General features: G+C 51.0%; 1 protein-coding gene across 5 annotated transcripts in view; it reads left to right on the top strand.

Moving 5' to 3' along the window:
- The window catches only part of TMEM51 (transmembrane protein 51), a 55,815-nt gene that overhangs the window by 8,647 nt on the left and 22,492 nt on the right, over positions 1-24,676 (top strand). For 2 of the 5 annotated variants that reach the window (XM_072828256.1, XM_072828262.1), the window contains exon 1: positions 13,472-13,626. The exons of the other annotated variants lie outside the window; for them this stretch is intronic. The gene's annotated coding sequence lies outside the window, so the exon portion shown is untranslated. Of the gene's footprint in view, positions 1-13,471; positions 13,627-24,676 lie in introns of those variants that run through there. 5 annotated transcript variants of the gene reach the window in all.

The following is a 24,676-nucleotide window of genomic DNA, read 5'->3' as shown; positions in this document are numbered from 1 at the left end:
CTTAATTCACATGGGCAGATACTAGATGTGAAGGATGGGATGGGAGAAACCTTTTGTACAATTTCTTCTTAAAAGTCATTTTGGAAGTAAGACTCATTCATTCAGCCAGTATTTATTGAGTTTTTTCTACAGGCCAGGTGTTCTGGGTTTGGGAGACATCAAGGAGACATGGTCCCTGCTCTCGTGGAGCTGACATTTCATTGGGGTGGAGCAAGGAATTAGTAAATTAGGACACAAATAAGTGAAATCAAGAATCTAATAAAGAAGTAAAATCTTTACCACTCCCTCAACTGCCTACAGGATCAAGGCTAAACTAAGACACTCAGCCTTCAAAGTTCTAAAGACTGGAGTCTCCTAAATACTGGACTCCTTAGAGTTCAGGCTCAGTTTCCCCTTCCAGACCCATTGCTTCTGCCCCAGCTCCTCCCCCCAAACAATGGAGGAGTTGTAAAGAACCAGAACCACTGCCCACCTCCACCTGCCTCCTACACCCCCACCCACAGCCATGAACTATGATGGTTTTCTCTTCTATTCCTTCTACTTTTCTGCCTAGACCATTCTCTGTCCTAAACAAAACTCTTTTTTTTTTTAATATGTTATTTATTCATGAGAGACACAGGGAGAGAGAGAGAGAGAGAGAGAGAGGCAGAGACACAGGCAGAGGGAGAAGCAGGCTCCATGCAGGGAGCTCGACGTGGAACTCGATCCCGGACTTCCAGGATCACGCCCCGAGCTTAAAGCTGCGCTATACCGCTGAGCCACCCGGGCCGCCCCAAAACTCTTAAAAAAACACACACACACACACCCAAACTCTATTTTGGAATAATGTTATAATTTATAGAAAAGTTGCAGAAATCATACAGCTTTCCTATATCCTTCACTCAGCTTACCTTACCTAACATGTACATAACAAAACTGAGGAATTCGAATTACCGCTCACAAAATGGTGGACTTTATTTGGATTTCACCAGGTTATTTTGTTGTTGTTTCTGCTCTGGGATCCATTTCAAGACACCACACTGCATTCAGTTGTCCTGTCTCCTTTGTCTCTCATGGCCTATCACAGTTTCTAGGGGTATTCTTGAATTTTGTGACCTTGAAAGCTTTGAGGAGTACTGGTCAGTATTCTGTAGAATGTCCCTAACTTCAGGTTTGTCTGATGTCTCATAATTAGACTGGGATTTGGGGTTTGGGGAAAGAATACGACAGTGGTGAAGTATCCTTATCATTGCATCATGTTGGGATTTACCTCATATATAGCAACATGACTCAACCTGTGGTGCTGACCTTGGTCATTTGGTTAAAAGTGGTGTCTGTAAGACTTCCCCACTGTAGAATTACTAGAGCCCCTTTTGGGAGGGGGCTTTTAAAGGATGATAGTCAAAAGTAAAATCATAAAATAAATGACTGAAAATGGTTGATAGATTAGGCTCCTAAAATTAAAAAGCTTAAAAAAATTTAAAAAAATTAAATTAAATTAAAAAGCTTCAGTACAGCAGATGATACACTGGAGCAACATTTGCAACAGGGGGTGGACAAGGGGCTGTTTTCTAAACACAGACCGAGTTTTTCCACTTAGTATGAAAAGCCAAAGTCCCTCAAGAAATGGAAAAACAAAAAACAAACAAAAGAAATGGAATAAGGAAAAGATGCTGTTGGCCAAAAAGCATGTAGGGGTGGGGGGAAGAGAAAAAAAAAACCAATCAAGAAATGTAACCATGATACACCAATGTTTTCTAATTAATTGTCTGTATTCAAGAGTCCCCATAATATCAGGATCAACCACTGATTTTATTTTTATTAAGTTTGTATTCAAATTTCGGGTAGTTAACCTAGAGTGTAATAATAGTTTCAGGTGTACAATATAGTGATGCGGACTTCTGTACAACACCCCGTGCTCATCGCAACAGGTGACTGATAGTCTCCTTTATTCCAAGATAGTCCCCAAAGTGTGTTTGGTCTCCCGTGGCACTGATACATTTGAAGAGATGAAGCTGATGTCTTCATTGTTTGCTTTTCACCTCATGGCTGGTTGAGTTTTAAACTTTTATGGCAAGAAATTTTCACATATGCTGTGGTATAGTTGTCATTGCATCACATCAAGAAGCATTGGAGGTCAGAGCTCAAGAAAGAAGATGAAAGAGAAGAAAGAGAAGGAGAAGGCGGGGGAGGCAGAGAAGGAGAAATGTCCTTAGCCAGTAAGCACATGGGGGAAAAAACCCCAACATTCACCCTCATCATATTAAAGAAAATGCTGCTTAATACCATCAGGGTGCCTGGGTGGATCAGTGGTTGAGAGTCTGCCTTTGGCTTATGTCATGATCCTGGGGTCCTGGGATCGAGTTCCGCATTGGGCTCCCCATGGGGAACCTGCTTCTCCCTCTGCTTGTGTCTCTGTCTCTCCCTGTGTCTCTTATGAATGAATAAATAAATAAAATCTTTTTGAAAAACCCAATACCATCATTCATATATGAAATTTTAAATGTTTTAAATGTTTCAAAATTTTAAGTTAAAGAGTGCTTATCTTTCATGAGCTCATGGTGGGGACGAGGACAGTCTGAAATGCATCTCAAAGCTTAAAAAAACACAGCAGTTTCAATACCAAGAGTTTATCCAGAGGAAACACGATTGTGTAAGGGGTTGGTTTCAATACTGTTATTTTTAAAAATAGCAATAAAATTAGAAGCCAACCATGTGTCTGGCCATAAACGACTGGTTAGTTATGTAAATGATGAGTCCTTCACATACCAGAATATTCCTCAACCATTAGAAGTTATGGTTTCAGTGAATTCTGATGATGTGCAAAATTGTTCGTTATATAGCAACATTTTAAAAGTTAGGTCACCAAGCCGTGTTACAGTAAGATCTCATTTTTGTAAGAAAGAAAGAAAGAGAAGAAGAAAAAAGAAAGAAAAGAAGAGGAAAGAAAAGAAAAGAGGAAGGGGAAGGGGAGGAAAGGAAAAGAAAAAAGTATGTTTGCTTACAAAACACAAGAAAGTCTGAACACCATGGATGTTATCAGTAGTCACAGATGGCGAGCTTATCGGTGATTTTCATATCCTTTCTGTTAATCTAGATTTATTAATGTTTGTTTAATAAAGAAGCATTCGTTTTATAATAAGAGGAAAATGTTTTCTTTTTTTAAAAAATCCCCTGGGGTTGTAGTGGCTCCCCCAAGGGTGACTGGGAGGTAGGGTATTTGTGAGCTCTGGAGGGCTTGCATAGGTTGGCCCCTGGTCCAGGTGGTCCTTTGATGATTTTAACTTTGAGCATCTGATTCTCCCTTCCCAGGCTGAAAAAGCTGAGAGGTGAACATGGTGAAAACACAGCAGCTCACTGGTCTGCACCTGTGAAAGCCACTTGTTACGGGCTGTGTTTTTGTCCCCACCCAAATTCATTCTCCCAGGGTGATGGTATTAGGAGGCGGGGCCTTGGGAGGAATTTAGCTTAGGTGAGGTCTCGAGGGAGTCTATCATGATGGGATTAGTGCCCTTAGGAGGAGAGGAGAGAGAGAGAGCACCCAGGACACAGCCTGAAGGCCACCTGCCATCCACAGCCAGGAGGCAGGCCCTCACCCTGACCCGAGACTTGCAGCCTCCGGAGCGGGGAGGAGCCTATGTCTGTTGGTAGAGCCGCGCGGTGCGTGGTGCTTGTTACAGCAGCCCGAGCTAAGACGCCACCCTCCCAGCGCTGTGTCATCTATGTCATCATGTCATGTACATCCTTCTAAATTTACAAACGGGAAAACTCACCCTTTCTCATGTATAGTTCTCCAGTGCTGATAAACGCATACAGGTGTGTAACTGCCACCACAATCAAGATATGGGAAAGTTTCATTAGAGATGTCTGGGGGGCTCAGCGGTTGAGCATCTGCCTTTGGCTCAGGGTATGATCCCGGGGTCCCGGGACTGAGTCCCCCATCGGGCTCCCTGCAGGGCGCCTGCTTCTCCCTCTGCCTGTGTCTCTGCCTCTCTCTGTGTGTCTCTCATGAATAAATAAATAAAAATCTTTCTTAAAAAGTTTCATTACACCCCAAATTCCCTGGTGCTGCCCCCCTGGTCCTCGGCAGCCACTGGTGTTGGGCATCCTTAGAGTTTTGCCTTTGCCAGGACGTCACACAAATAGAATCCCACAGTAGGAAGCCTTTGGAGTCCGGCTGCTTTCACCCAGCATCACGCTTTGGGATTGTCCATTGCTCGGATGTAACAAATGTAGATCCATTTGACCCTTCACCTGTTGAAGAATATTTGGATTGTTTCTGGTTTGGGGTGATCGCTGCCATAAACATTCACGCGCAGGTTTTAATATGAACATAAACGTTTTCCGTCTCTCTTGAGCAGATCCCTTGGAGTGGGACTGCCTGGTGTGTCTGGTGAGCGGATCTTCCTACCAAGTGGCCAAAGTTTCGGGCTGCAGATCCAGGGAGGGGAGCAGGAGACTCTTGCTGAGCACCTGCTGTGTGCACTGACTCTTGCTGAGCACCTGCTGTGTGCACTGACTCTTGCTGAGCACCTGCTGTGTGCACTCCCAGCGCCGGGAGCTTTCCGTGCACAGCCTCAGTGGTGCTCAGCTCAGCCAAGGAAATACCGGGCTCCGGCCGCCCCTTTGCCCACAGAAAAGGCAATTACACGCTCTTCGACCTGATAAATGCCGAGCCACTCTCCTTGAACTTGGACAGGGTTGTGGTGGGAGGCTGTTTATCCTCCTCTGCGTGTCCTCCCTCTACATTCCAGCTTTGTTCTAGCATTTACTGTCTTCATCACCCCCGGCCGGGCTCAGAGCAGACTGGGTTGAGCGCACACCCCTGAACTGCCCAACTCCTCCTGTGTAGGGACCTGGTAGATTATGAATAACCCCCTCCCTCAACTTGGCACTTTAATGTTGGATGTTGGACGCCCAGGAGAAACAGCGTCACGCCACCCCTACCCCTTGGAAAGAGTTTGGCAATGAAAGTATGTTCTGAGAACTGTGGTTTAAAAGAAATGTTTGAACTTGAATCTGAATAAAATGATAGGATTTTCTCCATTTTTTTTTCCTAGAGAGTTGAAACTATAAAATCTGATTTTGAAATATTTCAAGATAATCTTAGGAACTGTGTGTTCAATTCCACCAGCTAATATTTTTAAATTTATTTTCTCAAAGTTGTGATTAATGTTCACTGACCATAACTAATTCAAATATCAAAATTATAAAGCAGTGAGACTGATTTCTTTTTAAAAGAACACCAGAACTTATATCTTCAGATGGTCACCTTAGGAAGCAATATGTTCATTAAAACTACCTTTGCATTTGTGCTCAAAACTAGGAACATATTTTTATATCATTCTCAGCCTTTGAGAGTAAATCATATGTAACTGGTGAATAAAGCTGGATGATAATCTCTAAAAAAGAAAAAAAGGGCCCCACTGCTCTGGGAGGAGGTAAGCGGACCTTTTTAGCATTGGTGACCTGTCCCTTCCCCATGTTGCAGGAATGACAGTCGCAGTGGGTTGTGTCTAGGTCTTAACCTAAATAACTTTTTTCTTGACTCTTGATTTAATTAGAAAAAAAATTTTACACATGGTAAAAAATTTTTTTTTAATTTCACACACTGTAAAGGGCTCCCCAATGAAAACAGATAAATCTCCCTCTCATCTCAGAAGCCCAGTCTCGTTTCTCAGAGAGAGCCCGGCTCAGGGTTTCTGGCATAGGCTTCCAGACATTTTCCGGGTGTCTAAGATGCTTTTAAATGCTGCTTTTTGATATTCAAGTGTTGTCAGCATCGTTCTGAAATTGTTGGGTACTTTTAAACTAGTAATTGCTCATGTCAGGGTCCTCAGATTGCCTTTGAAGACCCACGAACCCCCTAAAATTTTACGGGAAACTTCCATCTCTGCATTTTTCTGTGGAGGGTCAGTTTTCATTAAGGGCCTGTGTACACACACACACACACACACACACGAAGAAACACACAAAAAGGCATAGCAGAGGGTATGAGAGAAGCAACCTTTTACTGATTAAAAAGTAGTTAAATGTGTAATTAGCTGGGGAGGGGGGACCAGTTCTGAATTTACGGATCATCAGTCCCTAGTTTTATGGTTGGAAGCCGACGGAGCTGTTGATTGAGTAGTGTTGTCCCGGAGGGACAAGGGGGACAAGGGGACAAGGGGAGCTGCGCCTGGCCGAGCCAGCGGCCGTGAACTTCACCGAGCTCTTCCCTCCGCATTTCACTGACTCATTGCCTGTGGGGAAGTGTGTTGGCAGCTTTAGAACACATGCACGCTCTTGCCCGGGACGGAGTTACCCATTTACCCATTTACTGGGAACTTCTCACAGGAAGGAGGAGAAAAACTTGCTTCCGAAAAGAGGATTTCAGGCAGAAAAACATTTTAAAAGATTTTAGGGAAATTCCTGGGAGCTAGAAGAGCCATAACTGGTCGGTGTCGTAAGTCATGAAGGTTTGGGGGAAATGACCCTTTATGGGGTCAATATTCTTGATGGAGTTGGGGGTGCAGAACCAACAGCCCCCCCCACACCCTTGTTTTGGGGTGGCCGTGGGAGGCAGATCCTAGCTGGCAAGCTGGAGAGGGGGTCTGACCTCACGAGGTATTTCCAATGTCAGTTTAAATGCACACAGCAAAAAAAAAATAAAAAAATAAAAAGATAAATGCACACAGCAGTGTGCCAGGAGCTATTCTAAGCATTTTGAGTATATTAACTCATAATCCATTGATCTTCATAACAGTCTAGTGACATGGGGAAACTGAGGCAGGAGTAGGCTAGCTACTGTGCACACAGCCTCACATCTCAAGGACTCAGGACAGGTCACAACGTAACCTGCTGGGTGGGTTATTCAGGGACCCAGGCTTCGTCCATCTCCAGCACTTGGTTTCCAAGGCCTTGGCGAGCTAATGACACTACCCCCTAGCTGTAGAGACGGGTTTTAAGCCCAGGTAGGCCGGTTCCAGAGTCTGTATTCTTAATCACTACATCATGGTGAGGAATGAGAGCACTGGCTTTTAGCTAGATTGACCTGGTGTGTCACCTCAGAACCAGAAGTAGGGAGATAACAGGGCGTTCTGGAGAACATTGGGGCCTCATTGCCAAGGGATCAAGCTCCTCTGGCTAAGGAGCAAGCTGGGTAAATCTCAGAGACGTTTTTACCTCGTCTTCTGCACATATAAGTAAAAGCCCTTTCCCCCAAAAGTGTGCACCTGAAATAAATGTATGTCAACTGTGTTGATGCCTGACGCTTGGATCTTTCTGCCACAGATGTCATCTGTGCAGAGCTGATTGCCCCATGTTGCCGCTTGTTTTGCTAAATTTCAGCACCCTGGTTACAACGTTTCTCCCGAGTTGAAGTGTCTTCTTATGGAAACAACCCAAATGTCCAACATAAAGACCTGGACAATAGACTATGGTACATCCACCCATGGGAATGCCACATGGCCGTTAAACATGGTGGTGATGGAGACCTTGAGAGACATAGACCGTTCTAATCTAGTAATGCAAAAAAAGCAGATTACAAAGCCAGTCCATTTTTTTTTAATTTTAAAAAAGATACTAAGAGTGTAAAAATGTGAATATTGACCATTTCTAAATTTCCTATAGAGAAACATGTATTAAAGTTACAGATTTAAATTCAAGTGCTGGCCCTCATGACTGCAGTGAGTTGGCCAATTGCTGAACATCCCCTAATGGGAGGAGAGTTTTAGGATTTTATGAGGAGTAAATGAGCTATGTGTAGAAAGTACTTGGCACACAGTAGATGCTCAATACAGTTTTAGATGCTGTTATTGTCCTAATTGCTTTTTAAAAGTCTTCCCCCCCCCCAAAAAAAAAAAATCTTCCCATTCTGATGAGCCCACTCCATATCCAGATGAACCATTTCCAGTGGCCAGAGGTGGGGGCTTTATGGCAGCGGGCCTGGGGTCGTGGACCTGTGAGCAGGCCAGTGTGCTGGGGAGGTCCGGCCTCCCCCTGGCCTCTGCTGCAGGACAGGGCACTGCCAAGTGTCTGAGACACTGCTTTTAAGTGTCGGCCCAGGGGCGCTCCGGCTGATGTCTGGCTTCTGTCTGCTGCACAGAAATAACGGCAGGGTTCTGGGCATAATGGCATATTGGGAAACATGTGGAGTCTGAGTCAGACTATTTGGATTCCACCTCGATTAAATAGAGATAATTTAATGTCATCTCTGTCGGGTGGGGGTGAGGATGAAGTGGTGCTAAGCTTGCGAAGCCTTAGCACGATGTCTCAGTAAAGGCCAGCGCTCACAGACAGGCCTCAGAAATTCATATAATAAAATTATATCAAGAATACAACATATTTTCCATAGATGTATTTCCAGGACCTTTTCGTCATCCTCGACAGAAATGGAGGAAGGCTTGTTAAATGCCAACAGGAGAGATCCTTAAACTTCAGCACGTGTCGGAAGCTCCCCCGGAATTTCTCCTTCAGTCGGTCTGGAGGGTTGGGGTCTGACAACTTGCATTTCTAACAGGCTCCCGTGGTGCTAATGCTGTCGGTCCAGGATCACATTCGGAGAACCACTGTCTAAGATTGAAAGGTCTGCAGGAAAGGGCAGATGATGAGCTCATCCAGCCTGAACTCAGGAAGCTGGGCCACTATGACCAATGGAATTTGGGATTTATTATAAGAATTAGATCTTGCCCAGTTATGGGAGGGTGGGGGATACCGGGAGGAGGGGTAGAAGTGAAGGTGAAATGGGACCCAAGAGACCAGGATGTCCAGCCATCAAAGTGAGACCACATAGAAGCCCGTGGGCAGCTATTGCCTGGTGGGTGCCTAGCTAGGTGCCTGGTGGCAGCCTGGGGACACTGTCGGTCAGCAGGACCAGCAGTCAGAGGGAGGAGCTGGACACAGACCAGATAGCAGGATGGGCTCAAACCTGCCTGACCCCCATGGTGCCTGTCCATAACTGCATCTACCTCAAGAGCATGATGGCTGGCTACTTCTTCACTTCCACTTTCCAGATTTCCCACAAACTTCCAGATTTCCCACAAACTCCTAACCTAGAGCTGATAGGAAGGCAGATTCTGGGAAGCAATTCCAGCTTTATCAAGTTGGCACAACATAAGTTATCATAACAGATGAATCAGTCCCTGCCATGGAGCTACCTCCCTGAACTCATGGGTGCTTGGGGAGGGGGAGGCCCTTGGCTGTGGGTTCCCCAGCTCTCCCAGCAGGACCTTCTGGCTGGCACAGATGTGGCCCACCCCATCGATCCTCTGCTCAGAGCATCAATCAGCTGGATTAGAACTGTTAGGAAACTTACAGAAACAGAGGTTCCCAGGCCCCAGCTCAGGCCTCTGATGGGAACCCAGGAATCTAGATTTTTAACTTGCCCTGTAGTTGATTCAGACATCCAGCCAAGTTTGGAACTCCTGACATATGAAGCAGAAAGTACACTCTGGGGCCAGACAGATGTGAGTTAAATTCTGGTTAGTAGCTTTGTGATCGTGGGCAAGTGGCTTATCCTTCCTGATCTGATACTGTTGACTCATCTGTAAAATGGGCATAATGCCTGCCTTCCTCACGGAAGGGCCTGGGGACTGAATGACCTAATGTATCATAAACTTCTGGCGTGCATAACATATGGCACTTAATACAGTTAATAACTGGCATAGACATGTCTGGGGGTATGTCAGATAAGCCCAGAGTCCTCTCTTTCTTCTTAGGAATCTGGGCCTGAACCTGGCCATATTTTTACATATGTTGTTTTCCCACATCATGAAAACCAGACTTGCTTTTCTTGTGTCTCCATTCATACTCCAAGCATTATTTCATATAAAGATCAGTTGCTTGGGGTGCCTGGGTGGCTCAGCAATTAAGCGCGTCTGCCTTCGGCTCAGGGCGTGATCCTGGGGTCCTGAGATTGAGTCCCACATCGGGCTGCCTGCAGGCAGCCTGCTTCTCCATCTACCTATGTCTCTGCTTCTCTGTGTCTCTCATGAATAAATAAATGAAATTTAAAAAATAAATAAAGATCAGTTGCTCAATCTTGAAAAAGAACAAAATTGTAGGTATCAGACTCGCAGATATCAAGATGTACTACCAAACGGTATGGTACTGGCACAAAAATGGGCACATTAGATCAGTGGAACAGAATAGAGAGCTGAGAAATACACCCACACTTTTATTTTCAATTGATGACAAAGGTGGCAAGAATGTACAGTGGGAAAAAGACCATCTCATCAACAAATGGTGTTGAGTAAACTGGATGGCTCCATGCAAAAGAATGAAACTTCTTACGCCATACACAAAAACAAACTCAAAACAGGTTAAGGACCTAAATGTGAGACCTGAAACCCTACAAATCCTAGAAGAGAGCAAAGCAGAAATGTCTGAGAAATTGGCTGTAGCAACATTTTTCTGGATGTGTCCCCTGAGGCAAGGGAAATAAAAGCAAAAACAAACTACTGGAACTACACCAAAAAAAAAAAAAAAAAAAAAAAAAGCAGCTTCTGGATAGCAAAGAAAACCATCAACAAAAAGACAACAAAAAACAACCTACTGGATGAGAGAAGATATTTGCAAATGGCATATCTGATAAAGGGTTAGTATCCAAAATATATAAAGAACTAATACAACTCAACACCCCCAATAAACCAAACAACCCAATTTAAAAACGGGCAGGAGACATACATGAACAGACATTTATCCAAAAAAGACCAATAGATACATGAAGAGATGCTCAACATCACTCATCGTCAGGGAGATGCAAATCAAAGCCACAATGAGATATCACCTCACACCTGTCAGAGTGGCTAAAATCAAAAACACAAGAAACAACAGATGTTGGCGGGGATGAGGGGGAAAAAAGGAGCCCTCCTGCACTGTTGGTGGGAATGCAAACTGGTGCAGCCACTGTGGAAGACAGTATAGAGTTCCTAAAAAAAAAAAAAGAAAGAAAGAAAGAAAGAAAAAACAAAAACTAAAACAAAAAAACAAAGAAAGGTAGACTTACCATATGATTCAGTAATTCCACTCCTGGTTATTTACCCAAAGAAAATGAAAATGCTAATTCAAAAAGATGTGTGCCCCCCAATGTTTATAGCAGCATGATCACCAATAGCCAAATTATGGAAAGAGCCCAAGTGTCCATCGATGGGTGAATGGATACAGAAGATGTGTCTGTGGGCAATGGAACATTACTCAGCCGTATGAAAGAATGAAATCTTGCCATTTGCAACAACATAGATGGAGCTAGACACTATAATAAGTGAAATTACGTCAGTCAGAGAAAGCCAAATACTATATGACTTCAATTATATGTGGAATTTAAGAAATAAAACAAAGAAAAAAAGAAACAAACAAACAAACAAACAAAAAAAACCCAGACTCAACCATAGAGGACAAACTGGTGGTTTGTCCAGAGGGAAATAGGTGAAGGGGATTAAGGGGTGCGCCTGTTGTGATGTGTCCTGAGTGGTGTATACAATTGCTGAATCACTACGTTGTACACCTGAAACTAATATAACACTATGTTAATTATACTTGGATTTTTTTTTTTTTAAAGAGGTTCTTCAACAACAACAAAAAAGTATCAGTAGCCTATTTCTTCTTTAGGCGCATTTCACAAATTCCACCTTTAACTACCAATGATTCCGTCAAGACCATTCTAACCTCCAGCCCTGTTGCATCCCAAAACGTTTTCTTGCATCTGGAATCTTTGTTGTTTTCTTGGAACATTTCCATCTTTCCGCTCATGCCTGTCATTTTGACACTCAGTGAATTGCTGTGGTCTGCGTGACAGAACCAACCGCTTTTCCAAGAAAGCAAGCTGGAAGATTTCACAATGTCTGCTCCTCCGAGGATGAAAGCAGCCCTCCTGGGCCAGGCTGGTTGATAAAAGGAACTTTGGCTTTGAAGTGTGCTTTTAAAGAAGCTGTTATTCCCAAACCAAGCAAAAGCAGCAATAAGGAAAACAGGGTTTTGCGTTTCAGCTGCTGGAAGGGTGAGAAAGGAAATGATGATTTTTAATGGTCAGAAATCAGGGAAGGCTGGCGGGGGGCCTTTGGAGAATAGCTTTCAACATTCGGCAGAGGTGCCAGGGCACACGGGGCGTCTCGGAGCGAAAGCAGCATTCCACACCTTAGACACACCTCTCTTGGCTTCAGTGACGTGATCTCACTATTTTGCTATCTCAGTCTCAGCTCAGATTTTTCATCCTAGAGACAGATGGAATCATTCATTGTTTGCGGAGTTTTCCCCATCTCCGTAAAGGATCTGTATTAGCTCAGGCTGCTGTAACAAATACCATAGACTGGGTGGCTTAATAACAGAGACTTATTTTCTTACAGCGCTGGGAGGTCCAAGATCAAGGTCTCGCGTGGTCAGGTCCTCACGAGGGCTCTCTTCCTGGCCTGCAGACAGATGCCTTCTTGCTGTCTCATCACATGGCCTCTCCTTGGTTCATGTGTGTGGACAGAGAGAGAGAGAGAGCAAGCTCTCTCGAGTCTCTTCGTGTAAGGGCACTAATCCCATCGGATCAGGGCCCCGCCTTCATGACCTCTTCTAACCCCGATTACCTCCCAAATGCCCCATCTCCAAATACCATGACATTGGGGGTCAGGGCTTCAACACGTGGATTTAAATTCGGTTCTTTTTTTTTTTTTTTTTTTTTAATTCGGTTCTTAACAGCGCCCTAGCTTCCTCTTGATTGCTCGGGTTAAAATCAAATCTGTAATAAGTTCATCTCCATTTGTCACCTTTGCCCTGGGCTAGGGCGGTACCGTCCTAACTGGCTCCCTGCTGCCCCCGTGCCTTGCCCGTCTTCCAAGGTTATTCCTGCCTGGGGCCTTTGCACTGACTGCTGTCTCCATCCGAGACTCCTCCCACCTTCCCATCCTGCTGTGCTGCTACCTTGTGGGTCCCAACTGAAATGTTTCCTTCTCTGAGAGGCTTTCCTCAATCACCTTCACCTTTACGCTTACATTCTGTTTCCTTTTCTGAACCATTCTTGGTCCATCCCTTACATTGCATCTCCCAGGCCTTGTGTTGCTCATCACTGTGTTCATTCCTCCACCTGGCGCCCAGTATTGCTCAGTGAACATTAGTTGAGTGAATGAAGTCAGGGAGACTCGTTGAGACTTTGTGATGTAGCTCCGTGCCCAGTGTTAGGCAAGTCCCAGGGAGATGTAAAAATGCAGAGGCAGCGATAAGAACACAGGTATTAAGCCCTGCCTGCCTAACTTCAAACGTAGTTAGAGAACGTGGCATGAAAATCACCCCCTCCAGACCCCTCCAAATGGCCAGGATCGAGTGGCTCATACAAACAACCGGCATTCACACAGCTCAAGAGCAGGCGAGCTGTTTCTCACTGGCCCTGGGAGGAGGCTTCAAGAGGAAGGGGCATGGGAGCTGGGTGTGGAAGGTTAGGCCTTCAGGGTCAGCTGGGGGAGGGGAGAAAGCAAAAGCAGGGAGACCGGACAGTGTGCAGGGGACGGAAGGCAGACCCATGTGACTGGAGTTGTGACAGCAGGACTGTTTCCCGTCCTTGGACACGTCCCTCACATCACACTGATCTTTCTCCTGGGAGAAAGCACATTTCTCTCCACCCTGTACCGATGGTGCCTGGTACTGGGTTCTGCACAAAGCAGGTGCTCCAAGAACACTGGTGTAGAGGTAAGCTTGAATGGGGGGGGGGGGGGTGGTCGGACACTCGGGGAAAAGCTGGACCACATCCCATAGGTGGTGAGGGACTCCCCTGAAGCTTTGGTAGACACTGTGGCCGGAGGGTTGGCATGGCTGGACCGAGCCTTGGGGGCTGAGAAAGCCTTAGAGAAGTGTGTTATAATAATTATCACAATCAACCAGGGCTGAGAAGCAGGAAGGAGGTGGATGGGGTCCAAAGAAAGACTTTGGGAAGGGAGAAGAAATGAATTTGGGACCAACCGAATGTGGAAGGGGACAGGGGTTGCAATCGCAGGTATCTGAGAGGCAGCAGGGCGTGTTAAGGAGAGTCAGGCCGGGTGTGAGGCATCAGGGAGCGGTGGGGATCATGGCAAAGTGGAAGGCAGGCCCCTTCCATGGGACACGGCTCTGACTCAGCACCAGCTGCTTGTAATATGTGAGAATTGGGGCCCGGCTTACCAGATTTTCAAGTTTTATATATGAGATCACCGATGCTCTCAATAATGGCTACTGCTCCACATTACATAATATAAATAACCCTCCACAGTCCAAATAAGATGCTTCTGCAGGTCGGAGACAACCCTCAGCTGCCAGTTTGAGACCTGGAGGGGTGTGTGTGTGTGTGTGTGCGTGCGCATGCATGCACACGCGCGTGTTGGGGGATGGAGTGAGAAGCAGAGAGAATGCCCAGGGGCGCTGAGATTTCAAGACCAAGTCACCAGGACAATAGTGAGCCTCGCACTATAATTAGGAAGTAGGAAGGAGAGGGGTGGGTGGAGCGGAGGCTGCCGGGGTGATGTGCATGGTCTTATGACAGAGGACACGGCCTGGCAGGACAGCTCATCCTGGGAAGCTGCTGAACTGCAAGGGTGGTGGGTTTGAGACTGGAGGGAGGGCCCGTGTGCGCTCAACCGGTGACGAGTATGGAAGGGGTCTCCCTGGGGCCCCTGTGCTTCTGTAAGGGGTTTGTCCTGATTTTGGAATTTTTGTTTTTGTGTTTTATCTCCGCCCCCCACCTTAAGATAGCCTGATACGGCCCCCGGCAGGAGGCAAATGTAAGAACTCGGGTGTTAGAGCCGTAGGGACACGGCTTGAGTCCTGGTCCAGCCCCTTGCCGTCAGGGACATTGGGCAAGTCCCTCTGGGCCGCACTTTCCTGGGTCTCTGTCCCTCGTGGATGAGAATGCCCGCCCTGATGGGTTGGGGGGAGGCATCCACAGCCTCTCCCTAGGGCTCGTGTCCCACCCACGATGGTTAAAACCGTTGCCTCTGGGTCCCCTCCCTCCTGCATGGCTCCTACCTTCTCTTCTGAAATGAGGGACACAGACGGGCTGAACCCAGTGTCCTTCGTGGCTCCACTCACCCATCCTGGGCCTTGGGAATGCCCCCGCGGACGTCCCCTTGAAATCTGAACCCACTTCGGCCGGAGGTGGAAGGCAGAGGAGGAAACTTCCAGCTGCTGCCATCTGTTCTCCCCCAGCCACTTAATGCCACAGCACACCCCAAACAGCCCGAAAGAACCTCCTGTCACCATCGAGGGACTTCCAGCCGCGTGGGAAGGGGGCCTGAACAGCCACGGGCCCCCTCCCTGGTCAGGGATGCCGCGGAGCATCCTGAGGCCTCTGCATGCCTGTTTGGATGTCGTTTTGTCCGACAAGGGTCCTGTGGTCTTGGGGGCTCACAGTCCCTGGCAGGAGAGAGAGCGACACAGGCTACTCGGGAGGTAATAGTTACCCACGAAGTCTGTGACGACATTTGTTAAGTACTTACTATGAGCGAGGCACCGGGCGCACCTGGTTTAAGTGTTTGACGTAAGCCCCCACGGCAATGCGCTACGGCGGGTTCCAGTATCACGTCCACCTTACAGGCGAGAAAACTGAGACCCAGTGCAGAGAAGGAGCCTGCACGCCACCCCCACTCAGGTGGCAGAGCTGGGCCGCCCTGGCAGCCGGAGACCCCGTTGCTTACCTGCGCGGAGCTCAGCAAGTGGATACGACTGGAGCATCTTGGGGGAGCCACGTGGTAGCTGAGGCAGAAAGAGGTAAACACGGCCCGAGGGAAACAGCTCCCCGGCCGGACGCCCCAGAGAGCCGTGTCCTCCCTCCCCCGGCCGTTCGGGTTGAGGAACGTGTCTCACTTGTCAGGAAATGCATCCCCAGACCTAAAGTGGAAGCAACGTGAAGTCCGAGCGCCTTCCGCACTAACCGTGTGACGGCCACCCGGCGTGTGTCACATCCCCTACCCACGCGAGCTCGTGACCCCCTCCTGGCAGCTGCGTTAGCGAAGCCAGACGTTTTATGAGACCCATTTTTACGGCTCAACTGCAATAACTTGCTCAAGTTCATCGAGCCGGGAAGTGGTGTAGCTGGGAGTTGAACCTACCCTGGCCCAGTAACACCAGTCTTGCTAAGGTGATAGCGCTTGGCTGAGTTGACCCACAGGCCACGTGAGGCGCGCGTGGCTGCAGCTCCCGGGCAGAGCCAGCAGGCAGTCTTGGTGGAGGAATAAATCCATCTCTGGCCGCCCCGGGCCTCCTTCCACCTGCCCTTGCTTCCACCCCCACCTGTCGCTACATCCTCCAGTCCAGCTGACTTCCTGGGCTCTGCCTTGGTCCACACTCGGGATGCGCCTCGGGACCCGAGGCTTTTGTGAGCATCAGGACATCTCGGGGAGCTTGCTAAAACAGATCCGGGGCCCCACCCCAGATCCTGACTCTGGGAGTCCATAATGGAGCCGCGGAACCTGCTTATTTAGCCAACCCTGCCCTACCTGCCCTGCCTGTGCAAGGTCGGGGATGCGGAAGTCCTCAGCTAGCAGTGGGTCTCACGTTACAGTCCCTCCGCCTCTTGGTCCCCGTCTGCTGCTCAGCCGACCTCGGCCGCCTCCTGTTCTAGGCCTCGGCCTATTGAATCCTCACTCCTGTTACTGCTAAGCATCGCCGTTTTACACGTGAGGGGAATGAGGCTCAGAGGACCTGGATTTGATCACCCCTGGCTCTGACCACCTCACTTTACTACCTCTGCTGAGCTGGTATGGGGGGGGGGTCCCTTGGGGCCCCTGGTGGGGTTTAGAGGAAGGGCTGCAGAGGATGCATTTTCATCAGTGCATTCAATCCAGAGACTATTGGGGAAGGAGCCACAAAACTCCGTCAAAGCCTTGGTACCCAGGGGCGCCTGGGTGGCTCAGTCCGTGAAGGAGCTAACTCTCGATTTCGGCTCAGGTCACCATCTCAGGGTCGTGGGGTCCAGCCCTGTGTGTGTTGGGGGGGTCCCCGCTCAGCGGAGAGTCTGCTTCTCTCCTTCTCCCTCTGCCCCTCCCCACCGTTCGTGCACACTGGTGCACGCTCTCTCTCTCATATAAATAAATAAATCTTAAAAAAAAAAAAAAAAAAGCCTTGGCACCCGGAGTACTCCTCGCACTATCTCTATGGGCTTTTAAGTCCTGGTATGAACAGCTGACATCATTAGTCAGAACAAACCATCCAGATGCAGCTCAGCTTTCAAAGCTAAACGTGAATCAAAATGTGGAATGATGCTCGGTTAGGAAAACGGATTCCTCTGTGATCCGGAGCAGGTCCTGTGAGCTCGGGGGCCTCCCCACCCCACCCCGGACGGAGGCCTGAGGAGAGAGGACCCTAGGGAACCCTAGCCCCCCACCCCCCGGACTGCTGTAGCACCTGGAGAGAGGGTTAGAATAAATTCTCGTCCCCCTGGCCCGTGGCAACACGTGTAGCCAAAGCCTCTTTGAACCGTGTGCAGGGAATCTGAAGGTCTGCGACTGAAGCCTCTCGGGTGCTCCCCCTCCAGGCCTTCATCCCAGGCTGCTGGCGACCATCACGGTGACGCCCTCGGGAGACACTCCTGCACGCCTGCCGCGACTGTGACCGCAGGACCGAGCTCCAGGCCCATCAACCACCTTTTTGTTTGTTGGTTCTGTGTGATTGATTGATGATTGATTGATTGCCTGCCTCTCGGGAATCACAGTGCGGGTTCTTGTCGCAGACAAAAGTGAAGCCGACGCCCCCCTGCCTACGTGAGACGTCCGCGCGGGCTGCTTTACAAGTGACACACGTGCGACTGCAGTAGGCTGAAAGCGGCGTGGTGCCACGGCACAGCACAGCGCTTCTGGATTCCGACCCCTCCTCCCTTCTTGGCCGTGTGACCTCAGGGACGCGTCCACCTGCCTCTCTGAGCCTCGGTTTCATCATCTGTACGATGGGTACAGTCGCCCGCCCTCCTTGCGGGGCTGTCGTGGGCCCTTGGCACCGTGCCTGGCATCAGCTAACACGATGATCCGTATGCCAGGCCCCTTCTGAGTTGACTTTCAGATTCTGGGTCCCTCGGTGACTGGCTCTGTGACCTCGGGCAAATTACTTCCCCTCTCTGCGCTTTAGGTTGTTCCATTTGCAAAATTAAGACCCTGCGTTCCTCATGTACAGGATTGTCCTGAGGGTTAAATGGAGACATGACCTCCAAACTCAGCCCAGCACAGGGCTTGGGACCTGCAAGTGCTCGAGACATGGGAGCGGTTGTGCCAGTGATACGGCGATGGGCACGCACGGCCCTCACTCTCAGGGAGGGCGAGCAGGGCCATAAGTCCCCGCTCCCCAGAGGACTCCAGAGTCGCGGTGCTGGGAGTACCTGGTAGGGCCCTGAGTGACGGGGGACATGGCTGATGCTCCTTGGAGAGCAGATGGGACAGGTCGTAGCAGGGAAGTGCTGGATCTCCCAAGATGAACAGTGACTTACCCGGTGGCCTTGAGGGGGAAAGGTGACCCAGCTGGCCAGAGGACACAGAAATATCGACGGTTCCTTCACTTGGCTGGCCCTGTGTCTTCCCTGGTGGCTTTGTTTCTGGACCCAGGTCTGGAGGTACAATGGTTTATAGCAACTGGCTTTGGGAACTTAGGGACAGACAGACCGGCTTAAACAGATTCCGAATACAAAGATGCCTTTGACCCCAAAAAACACGTGGGGGGTTAATGATTCCCCAACCAGCAGAAGTCTTTATTTTAGAGAAGTGTTCGCCAGGAAATTCGTTTCCATGTCGAGCCCCGTGCGTGTGTAAAATGCTATTTGAATCGGCATAAGAGGGCGAGATTGTGCAGTGGTGACGGGGGCAGTCATGGGGCCAGATCTCCCCCGCCCCCCGCTCCGGGTGGCAGCTCTACTCTGCCTGCCGCCGCCTGTAAGACCCTGTGTCATGGGCCCCTCGTTCCTCATCTGTAAAACGGGGGTTATCGTAACCATTACCTATGTCGCCTCGTAGGTTTTGTGAAAAATAAACAAAATAGTCCGGGTCAAAACCCTATCACCACGTAGTGAGGGTGCGATACCTGTGGCCGTTCTGGGCTCCAACAATATTTGCACGATACCTTCTGTGTGTCTGGTTCCGTCGGCCCCGTACCTGACCGTGTAGAGCTTCCCCTGGGGTGTGGGGTCCGGGGACGGGGACGGACAAAACACCGTGTTAAGCAACGAGGTGCTTGTGAGCCGCACGCATCGCCGCGTCCCAAACCAGCAGGTGCTAACACACGTGGTCACACGAGAGGCTACTGTGCGCCAACGTCCGGCGGCGAACATCCCCCCACGGGAGTGACATTTGAGTGACGGGTGAGCAGGAGCCAGTGGCGAGGGGCAGTGTGGTGGGAGCGGGGGCGGGGGGGGGTACGGCAGACTGAAGCAGCTCCTCACAGACTCGACGACGATGCTTGTCGCTGTGACAACGCAGGTCCTGATGCAGCAGGTCCCGGGGCAGACCTGAGCCTCTGCTTTTCTGCTAACGGGGCCCGGGGCTGCCGGGGACCCCGCTCTGAGCCACCAGAAGGAGGCTGAGGGGGTCAGGGGGTGGGGGGCCAGCCGACAGAGCAACAGAGCTCCGGAAGGAGCTTGGATCGTGCGCTCAGGGCAGTAGGAGCCCGGCAGGAGAGCGACGGAACTGAGGGGGCCCAGGCAGGAGGCGCGTGTGCCATCCAGGTGATGGTGGCAGCCGGGGAAGCAGATGTAGGGGTGCTTGGGAGTAGGTGCATGTGACCCCTTTGGGCGAGGGGAACTGACACCACTTGCCAAGGGGCTGAATAGAGAGATCCTTAATGCTCTCCATAAAAATTATTGCGCATGCTTCTTTAAAAAAAAAAAATCCTAAACCAGTAATGACGTAGAGCAGCGGTTCTTGGCTGGGGCATCTCCCCGCTGCTGCCGCCGCCGCCACCACCACCGGGGAACATGTGGCCATGTCTGCAGACATTCGTGTTGCCCCAGCGGGGATTGAGATGCCTCCGGCCTCTAGAGGGTAGGGACCAGAGACGCCGCTAAATACCCTGCGATGCACAGCACAGCCCCCTCGACAAAGAGCGGTCAGCCTGACCTGCAGTGATGCAGGTGGAGAAACCCTGGTGGAGAAATGCAGAAAGTATGTCGCCCCCTTTTGTCACCCCGTCTGCGGGGTGCCCCAATGACCACGTTTCTCTGTGCATATGCGCACATTCCGGTTCCCTTTCCAGTAAACCACCTCGCCAGGCATGGGATGTGCGGCAGTTGCTCCCAACTTGGGAGCAGGGTCGGGAGGAGGGTATCTGGTTCGCTGAATCTGCTCTGCTCTCACCGCACGATGATGGTCGCGGCCCAGCCACAGGAGCCGGGAGGTAGCAAGTGGCCTAAAACCTCTTTGCTCTAAAAGTCGTGAAATTCTTCCTTTTTTCCAAAGGGCTGTCTACAAACTGCCTATCACTGTGATCCGGCAGCCTCTGTGACAGGGCTAACTTCCAGAACCTGAGAATTTCAATGTCGGAAGAAACTTCGGGATCATCTAGTGTCTCAGCCGACCTATTTCTCAGATGGGAAAACCGAGGCCAGAGACTTTTTTTTGCAAATGGGGAAATCCTTTTATAATAGTCTCTTCTTAATATTTTGGGATTTTGATCTCAGGTTTTTAATGTAATGTGTGGTGACAGCTTATGTTTCTGATTTTTTTTCCCCTTGGGCGCCTCCGCATGTGCAGTTGGTTACAGTGGCTGATAGAGGAGATGTGATTTAGCCCTGTCGCTCCTCGACGCTGCGTGTAGACTCTACGCTCAGAGCGCTACCGGCCGCCCTCCGGTCCTCACGCTCCCGTCCTGTGGGGGAGACCCCATAGGGCCCCCCGAAGCGGAGAGAACGATGCCCTGCCGCTGTAGGACCCCAAGCAAGGACCCCGCAGGCCAGAGAGGTCGACTCCGGCAGCAGTGAGGACCCCAGCAGGCCAGGGGCGGCAGGGGGGACGTCTGGCGAGGGACAGGGGGGTGCATCGGGGTGGCTCCCTGGCTGTTTCCCAGACCCCTCAGGCTGGGCAGAAGGGCCTCAACACCAAGCTCAGGGCTTTGGCCTTTGATTCTGTGGCCCTGGGAAGCCACCGAGGGTTTGTTTCTGAGCAGGAGAGTGATGGTAAAAAAAAGGGGGGGGGGGCTGTTTCTGGAGGATCAGAGTGGCAGCAGCATGCCGGGTGAGTTGGATAGAAGGGAAAGACCGGGGGCAGGAAGCCAGGTCGGCGCAGCGAGGGGGAGGGCTGTCCCCTGGTGCAGTGGAAACAGAAGAGGAGGAAGAGATGGGCCTTCGGGATGGCCGGGGCCGATGGGAAGGACGGGGGAGCCCGCAGCCACAGATGAGCCAGCTTTCCAGTTCAGATGGGGACGGGACTCTACGATGTGGGAAACTGGCACCGGTCCCTCGCCTCTCCCAGCCTCAGTTGTCTGTAGGACGGGGTGAGACCAGCGCTGGTGGTGAGGAGGAAACAAGATTGTGCATGGAAGTGCGTGGAAATCAGCCCGGGCCTGAGGGGAGCGGCAGGCGGGGGCTGGGGGCCAGGAGGTGCTGGGGAGCCATGGAGGGATCTTGACTGAGGGTGACATGATGACATTTGCCTTTTGGAAAGACACCCCACCCCCACCCCACCCCGTCCTCCCTGAAAGCAGCATAGAAAGGACAGGCTGGGAGGCAGGGCCCACCGAGGAGGCCTTCATGGTCCACATCCAGGTGAGGTTGGCCTTTACGGAGTGGGACGTGGGGGCCATCGTGGGCTGTGGACTCTCCCCAGGGGCCCACCTGCTTGCTGGGTCCCCTTTGTGCTTGGCAACCCCTGCCCGATGATGGTCAGGAGGCAGATATTTGCCCTGCAGCCCAGCTCGGGGGTTCTTTGTGCCCGCTGGCCCCTGTGTGCACGGTGCTACGCCAGGCAGGCCCCGCGGCAGCTGCCCACGTGGGAGCCCAGCAGCACCGGATTCACCCTCCCGCCCAAAACCTTAGCCCTCACGCCAGCCCCGGATCCGTGCCCCACCGCCAGGGCCTCCCTGTTGGGGACCGGGGGCTCCTTGCTCCTGCTCTCTACTAGCATCTCTTCCTCCTCCTGTGCTCTCACCCAGGGCCCCTCCATCCTGCATCTTGGCTCACTTTTCTCTCCTTTGGGTCGCTTGTGCCTCACTGTCTCCTTGCGCCCCGCGCCCCCACCCTGTGTCATCTCTCCTCCCCCTTCCAGTGCCTTCCTCTCCTCCTATCTTCCTGCACGTGTCCGTTGGCTAGACGTGCGTTATAACCTTGGCAGTAACGTTTTCAAGGGCAGGCCTGGTGCTTCTTCCTGCCCTGTGACTCCTGCCAACAGCCTAGAGGCACGCCCAGCCCCGTGACTTACGGCAGTGTCTGTGGGGTGGCGCGTGGGAGGGCAGCGGCCCAGGGAGAGATTTGCCGGCTTTCAGCCCGAGGACCGCATCCTTCCTCGGTCACTGCCACGGCCACAGGCCTCTGTTAGTCAGCGGCCCTGAGAGTCATCCTCAAAGCATCCCGACCAAGGAAGGAGATCCAGTAACCTGGCAATCAGGCCTGGACTCCTGACCCTGCATTCCAGAACGCCTACCTGTCCAGGTGCTCGTGGCCAGACGGCGCAGAGAGGACTGTGAGAAGGTGCCCTAGGGGGAGGTGGTGGTCACTGCTCACTTGGTCAGCACCAGGCTTGCCTCAGAAAGGAGACGGTTGGGGGCAACTAGCCAGTTTGGTTTTGCTTTGGGTTTTTTTTTTTGTCATTATTAATTAAAAAATAATAATTTTAAATTAGACAAGAGGGTTTATATTGGTTCATGCAGCTGACACATTGGGAAGTCCAGCTGGATTCTTGGGTTCAAGTGGTGTCTCCTGGCATGGGGCTCGCCGTCCACCTCCGCTCTCATTTCCTCCAGTGCTGGCTCCCTCCTGGGGCAGCCTCTTCCCCGGGAGAACCAGATGGCCACCAGCTGCCACCAGCTATCTCCTGTCCCTTCCAGCAAACCCCGGGGTGGAGGGGATGGTGGGGGGCGGGGAGGTTAGGGACCCAGCAGGGGTTCCCCTCCCAGGCATTTCCTTGGCCAGGCCCCATCCTCTGAGTGATAGGAAGCTCTGATTGGCCAGGCCTGGTGGCGCCCAGATTTAGGGCCAGGAGAAGGGGGCTGGGATGTCGAGCACCAGCCTGGCCACAGGGCACCTGCGTCCTGGTCCAGGGCAGCCTGGCTCTCGGAGCCCAGTGTAGCCCGGCCCCCCAGGCCTCCAGGGACCATCCTTGGGAGTGACATGTGCCACCGGCTCTGGACGACGTGGCACTGTGATGGGCACAGTAGTGCCTCCTTCTGAGGGTCCCTGCAGAGGCATTTGTGATAATAATAGATTACCCTCGGATTCCCTCTTTGGGATTTTCCAATTTTTTTAAAAGATTTTTTATTTATTTCCTTTTTTTTTAAGATTTTATTTATTTATTCATGAGAAACCAGAGAGAGAGAGAGAGAGAGAGAGAGGCAGAGACACAGGCAGAGGGAGAAGCAGGCTCCATGCAGGGGAACCCAATGCAGGACTCGATCCCAGGACCCTGGGGTCATGCCCTGAGCCAAAGGCAGGTGCCCAACCACTGAGTCACCCAGGCACCCCAGGATTTTCCAGTTTGATACCGGATCTTTGCAAAGAGAGGGCCTATGTGTGGGGCTGGCTGCCTCAGTCCCCCAGCACCTGGACTTCCGCGCGGCGTGCCGTGGGTGCCCAGTTCATGTGTATGGGGGGTGGGGACAGACTGCCAGGAGACAGCTGGCAAGCCAGAGGACAAGAGCCTTGGCCTGCCCCCAGGCCCCACCCTCACCGGGCAGCCTCCTCCATCTGCCTCCAGCTGGTTGGGGGTACTCAGGAAATAGGGGCTATTTTATCACCATCTGTGTCATCATTATTTATCGTCCCTGTTGTAGTTACTCTTGTGACTACATGGCCATTGTTATTGTTCAGCCTGGAAGTTTCTTCTGGTTCAGGGAGCAACCTTGACCCTTGCTGGACCTCACCCCCCACCCGCCCCTTTGCTTCAGTAATTGCATCCGATGCCCAGATGTGTGGTTACCATCCCCTTGGCTGATGGGTGCATCAGGGTCACAGCTCACAGATATTTAATAAAGCCCTACACTGCCTCGGCCCCCTGTAGGGTAGAGACCATCTGGCATAGCTCCTGGCCTGAGGGGACAGGGACACGACTGGGATGCCCACAGATGCACCGCAGACTGGGACACCGCGCTGTGGGGCTTCCAGGGGGATAATCCCAGCCCAGATGCAAACAGCGCTGCTTTGGACGTGTGGTGCCTGGGTGCTCACCGGCCTCAGCCCCCTTCCTTCCTCTGCAGTGGGGACGGCGGAGCAGCCGGAGAGTGTGTTGATGGTTACAAAAATGACGTGCAGAAGTGTCCAGCTCAGTGCCAGGAAGGAATTGCAACCCCCGGGCTGTGCTGCGGCGCCTGAGAGGGGGCAGAGTCCTGGGACGTGTGACTAGCCACCTGAAGCCTCAGGTCACAGGGGCTGAGCCCGGGTGGCCGAGAAGCATGAGGTCAGCACTCAGCCCTGACCCTAGGCTCCCAAGCAGATTACTTAAGACACTGGTGTTTGTCTTTGTCACTGAGCGGCCTGGGACAAACCCCGGTCCCCTCCATCTCGGTGCCAACAGCAAACCCTGGCTGCCGACGGCACACAAAGCAGTGCCTTGTTCACGGAAGCCCCGTGTAGTGACATCTGAAAGAC

The sequence above is a fragment of the Canis lupus genome, chromosome 5, assembly GCF_048164855.1.
Source record: "Canis lupus baileyi chromosome 5, mCanLup2.hap1, whole genome shotgun sequence".
NCBI classification, from domain to species: Eukaryota; Metazoa; Chordata; class Mammalia; order Carnivora; family Canidae; genus Canis; species Canis lupus.
This window is presented reverse-complemented; position numbering and strand designations above follow the sequence as displayed.